This window comes from Cariama cristata, unplaced genomic scaffold, assembly GCF_000690535.1.
Source record: "Cariama cristata isolate BGI_N322 unplaced genomic scaffold, ASM69053v1 scaffold9891, whole genome shotgun sequence".
Classification (NCBI taxonomy): Eukaryota; Metazoa; Chordata; class Aves; order Cariamiformes; family Cariamidae; genus Cariama; species Cariama cristata.
Window position 1 is genome coordinate 60,676 of NW_009598703.1, and position 6,000 is coordinate 66,675.

The following is a 6,000-nucleotide window of genomic DNA, read 5'->3' on the forward strand; positions in this document are numbered from 1 at the left end:
GGGCTGAAAAATGAGGGGATAAGGAAAAGCAAATACATTTTGAAATAGGCTTTTTTTTTTTAATGTGACATGCAAATGTTTGTTCCAGGCAGAAGCAGCTGGTGCCACCAGGCTCTGCTGTTCAGAACAGGGGGTGCAGAAGCTTTCAGAAACCATGAGCTGCTCTAACAAAGGAGGACCACACAGACTCAAACCATTCACAAAAGGACCCAGGCCGATTATTTGACTATTACTTACAAGGAAACTTGGCCAGTAACATAGGCAATAAATACTGGAGAAACCTGTTCTGTGCATAACCCAGGTTTGTCTTTTCACAAGTCCTGCTCTCTAATTAGCTACTCGTTCCTGGAGGGCATTGCTGATGGATGGAGCGTATCAATTTGGTATATTTATAAAAAAAAGTTAAAAAAACTTGTTAAATAATAAAAGCGTCAGCATAATAAACTCTGCAGTGTGTTAGGAACAGTTACTAGCGCTTCTTCCCAGTCGCACCAGAAAAGAGTATTCCTATTCTTTCTACTTTGCAAGACTTAGCGGCAGAGAGATTCTCTAACTTGCAAGGGCTACAGTGCCCTGCTCAGAGCCCAGATGAGAACTCAGAAATGCTCATCTTTTGGTCCTGCATTCACCCCCTGTTCGATTAGCATGGAAGGACTCAGCTGCTCGGTGAGCAGAAGTGAAACCATGCAGCACTGCTCACTTGTGCACTGGTGTGAACCTCCAGCTCCACCTCACCCAGGTCTTGTCCTCTCTATGAAGTGCTTCAAGCTCTCTCTGACAAGAGCTCTCACTGCAGCACCAGCTTGCACATCTGCTGGTCACTCAAAGCAGAAGGTGCTGAGCTAGGCTCAGCCAACAGCATAACACAGCACAAAAACGTAGCAGTTCCTATGGCCCAAGGAGCCAAGTAGAAACTTCTGCTTTCCTCCTTACTCTTCTGTTCTAGCCCTTATTGCTGCTTCTCATTCCTGCCTCCTACTTCCCTCCTTCTGCCTGTGTGTTCCCCTCCCCTCCAACACCTATCTGCCCCACCGTCACCTGCTCTGCACCAGTGTACAGGTCTTCAGAGTCAGCCGTCCTAACCCTGAAACTGGTTGCTCATACTCGTCAGCTGCCTCCTCGCCAGAAAGGAAGAAATTCCAGTATTTCAACATTCGCTCTCATCCCAATTCGGGAAGAAAAACTGAAATTAGAGACTCTTTGTAGAACGGAAGTTCACAAGTTTAAGAAAAAAAAACAACACACCAACCTATTTCTGAACATCAGTGCATGTTGTGTCATTTGAAATGGAATATTTTTACATTACTGAAACCAAAGATGGTTCATTTTGGTTTGGTGACCTGACCTGAGAAATTTTGTTCTGAGTCAATACACTATTGAACTGCTTTTATTCCCACAATGTTGCATTGCCTCAGATGCTGCAATTTGGCCTCCTGATAACCCTGGTCTCACTTCTGGGTCAGGCTCCCTGGCTGGAAGGCAGTTCCCATAGCACACACCGAGGTGTCCCATGGCACAACATGGTCTCCAGGAGAGCTGTAGTGCCCTGTGGGAAGGCCAAGGCCCTTGGAGTCCAGCAGAAAAGAACAGGTACATCAGACAACAGCTGTCTGAGCAGCTAAGCACTAACTGGAATCTAACACAATGTTTTGAACCGATTCCAAGTGAAGCCTTTCAGACTAGTTAAAGAAAAGCAAAGCAAAGAGGTATTCCCATTCAGGTAGTATAGACAGGCTACTGTAATATTTCTGGTAAAAAGCTAGTTTATTAATTTTACAGGTGATCAGAAATCTAGAATTAGGCTTTTCTAGAAAAAAAAAAGTTTCTATTTTAAAGAAACTGTATTTTTCTCTGCAAACGCCACTCCAAAGAAAAACTCAAATCAGTCTCCTATTGACCACAGCAGCGTTCTTACAAAGGGTCTTAAAAATAATACAGTGAATGAAGCTCACTCTTCCAGAAATTTTCTCAGCAGGGAATTTCAATTATAGCAATACCAGCACCCTTCTGCCTCCTACACAGCTCGTGTTGTGACCGAAGGACTGTAGGACTGAGTTCATCAACTGAGTGTAACAACTAGTTTAGAGGGTATCTGACAAGCATTGAACTAGAGGTTTTGCAACATGTCTGAATGGTTGATCCCTTGATGCTTCTCACTGAGGCATGGACACGGCTTTTATGATAGTTGAGTAGAAATAAGTGCTGGGGGAGCTGCTGAAGGCTCTGAGTTATGGCCCAAATATTAGGGGCACCACCAGCTCATGCTCAACAAACAGCTCTTAAAACAAGTGGAGAGGACTCAGTGGGAGGATTAGTGTGTATTCACAGAAAGCTATTTTAGTAGTTTTCCTGTAGACTCTATAATGCTTCTCTTGTAATGTGTGTTCTTACCCCTAGGTCTGAATATCTGAGAGAAGGTAGAGTGCATGTGCATGTGTGGTTTTGATTTACTTTAGAAAAAACGAAAAAGGAGAGACACTTAGCCTGTAGTTTCAGTGTTGGAAACTGCAATAAACCTCTCTTTTTAAACCCCATAACCTTGTGACTGTTTTATAGTTATAAGGAATCATAACCAGAGAAAGACTTAGCCTAACAGTGATCTGCCCTCAAAGACATTAATCTGTCACATCTAATAGAAGGGGAATAAGGAGACAAACCTTTCCTCTAAGTAATTCAAACAGATGGCGTATGGCTTTGGTGGGAACTTACAGTAAGTTGCCCCTGTAACGAGGGTAAGTTTGGCAATGCTGCACACCCAAAGACGCTGTTTACAAGTCAGTGTGAAAAATACCTCTGCACGATTTCCTTGTGTTTTAAAACCTGAATTCTCTGTGATCATATCTCACCGCTTTTGTGGTTGACACATCCAGCCAGCTTTCCACCCACTTTTTCACCCCCTTGATGCCAGTAAGATTGAGTCTTTCTTTTGTTTGTAATTTTTTCCTCTTCTCAAAGTAATTCTTTACTTTTGAGGGATCAGAGGAAGATAATCAAGTGCATCATGCGAACATGTTAAAGTACAGTTTTCTGTCAATATTTCAACTATAACTTTGTTTGTCTGGGCTTCTAGTAGCTTCTTTCTTACCCCATAAAGCACACAGAAGTCTTCAGGTTAGTTTCTCTTTTCTTTCCTTCTCCATGCCTTATATGGGAAATAAAGGGTTTATTTTCTCTCCTTCTCTCTTCTTCCCTCAAATCTCAGTCCCCAAGTTCTCTAGTTTTACTATATGAATTCTCTCCCTCCTTCTCTTATCCACCGTGTTTCTCCAGACTCACAGTGAAAAGTGTTTCTGGATTGCGTTGCTCAGGGTTCCTTCCTCTCCTCCAGAGGAGGAACAAATGGCTCCTGAGACACTTTACTCTGCTTCCTCTCTTGGAAGAAAGCCAAAGCTTACTCAACTCTCTTTTCCTCAGGTCTGCCACTCGGCCCACGAACCTATCCCCGTTTTCCACCCACACTGAACAAGCCGTAAGGTTTCCAAACTTGTCTGGAGAGCTTAATCCTAAATTCAGCTCATCCTATAAGAGACCAGACATGAAACCAATACCAATGCGCAAGAGTTCTCATGATATCTCAAAGCAGGTGAAGACCATTATTGTCAGATTCCTAGCATGCAACAAGGCTGATAGGGAGCACTGAAAGATATGGGGCAGCAAGAGACCTAATCCACACGCAGTGGTAGTCCAGGAGAGTATACTGAATTCAGAGGGGCAGTAAACTTAGACAAGAGTTTTCCAGACCGGTCTGGGGAGGACTGGTATTAGAGACCTGAGAGTAATCCCCAGATTACCCTTCAACACACTCACAGGGAACAAATGTCACTTTGCATGGTGAAGCATGCCAGCCAGGGAGCATACTTGATGTTTCGTGTTAATGAGTATTAGCATGGAACCCAATTTCCTTCCCCTCCCTATTTTTGATGTAATTAAGGACTAGAATGAGCATTTTGTTTCAGCCTACAACAGCAACAGACCACAGCACTGCAGAATAACAGGAAAGGGAGAGAATGAAGAAAAAAAAAAATAAATCCAGGTGGTAGACACTTACTGCTCTGGCCACTGCACGAAATGAAGGCTTGAGTGCACATTTTTGCCTGATTGCATAGCTGTCTCTGCTACCCATCTAATCTGCTTAGAAAACTGGTTTTGAAGGATATGGTTCAGACATACCACTTGCATGGGGTGGGGGGGGATGAAGGAGGAAAAAAAAAGTGCTGCAGCTGCAAAAGATAAAATAGAGACAACTAATTTTCTCAGAGGTTGCAACACAACCTCTCCCCCTCCTCCACATGCAGTCACTGCACTGGCAGGATAAGCTGGAGATTCTCCAGCGTAAGCAAGAAGGTACAATAAGGTGTGCAGGCCCTTCTCCACCCCCCTACCCACAGCCCTTGGGGGTACCACAGAAAGCAAAGGCTGACAGCCCAGCCGCTCAAAGGGAGGTGGTGACATTCCTCCGCCTGCTCATTTCAATTGCGTTACCATTTTTCAGAGGGGGACGTGAGAAACACACATTGCTAGATGTTATGCCGAGACAATAATGAGCGTAAGGGAGTTGCAGACTCCTGTTGTACCAATTGGTGGCTGGATTCTGAACTCTCATTGTGCGATCCGATTTCTCCTGTCATCCAAGCCATTTTGCAAACTCCAAGCATACGTTCATTTAAGCCATGTGTCCTGAAATCCAAACAGCTGAAGGGGACGGGAGGGGTAGAGAGAGAGGAGAACCACTGGATTTCTGGTGACAGTGTCTAAAATACACATTTGCACAAGGAAGTCTCACTTTAGATAGTCACTTAGCAAAACAACTCCAGCTGCTGACAGGCAAGAGGTAAAGTTTCAAGTGACCATCAGACATGAAATAGGCCAAATAAATTACTGCAGTCTAAAGGGAGTGGGTGTGTATGCTCCCACAAATGTAACAGAAATAACAAATAGATTACCAATGGGTGACCCGATGTCAAGATTTGCAAACCCAGTTCTCATTTCAGTTGCACTGTAGCAGTGGCATTACCTAAGATCTAGCAGAAGCGAAACTGAAATCAGAGTCTGAGCCAAGATGTCAGGGAGGCAGCTGCTTTAGTTTTTTAATGCCTAGAATTTCAACCCAGTTTGCTTTGTTTCAGGAGTCTAAGCTGTCTTTGGCAGAAGGGCTAGCAGCCTTTGCCAGCTGCCACGTGATCTGCAAGGATGTTTTCTAAATGGAATTGTGTTGGGTTTTTTCTGAGATGGGGATGGGGGAAAGGAGGTGGGGGTTGTTCATGACGAAGGCAGACAGCATGAGAAGTATACTGGGATTTTTTTGTCCCTTTCCTCAAAGGTATTTTTCCCTTTATTTCTGTTCCCTGCCCACATACACACTTACCCTCTTCTCTGAGCTCTCTTACATGTAGACCCATCTGTTCTTTGAAAGTATCAAGAATGTCAGTTCTGGTCTTTGTGGGGTCTTTGAAGAGACATTGTGTGAGTGCTTACTCCCTGACTGAAGTAAAATACAAGGGTTTTTTACATATATATAAATAATTTTTAAGCTTTCCAAATATTAATTGCTTATGGAAATTAAGCATCTGCTAACAATAACTCCCCAAACGAATGAGAAGATAGTTTCAGTCTGACTAAAATGCTTTCCCTTGCTAATTGCTAAGAATACCATTTCCTTGTCTTTTACAGTGGTGATTTCATTAGTTCTCCAATTATCAAAAAACATTTCAGTCCTTTCTCTCTCATGACAGAAAGGAAAGGTCCAATTCCCATCTTCAACTCAACTTTCAGTGTCCTGCAAAACCAAGTGAGAAACTGGCAATTATGACTAATCACAAGCAGTCGTCAGGGCAGAGACTGACTACGTGGGTTGCAGAGTCCACCTGCACACCTTCTCTCCCCACATCGCCCGCAGTCCCCCAAGAGTCTGCCAAATTGTCACAAGTATTATATTACAGACTACATCTGACTGTGGCAACTAGGTACTGCAAGCGCAAAGAGGAGCTGAACAGCTGATAA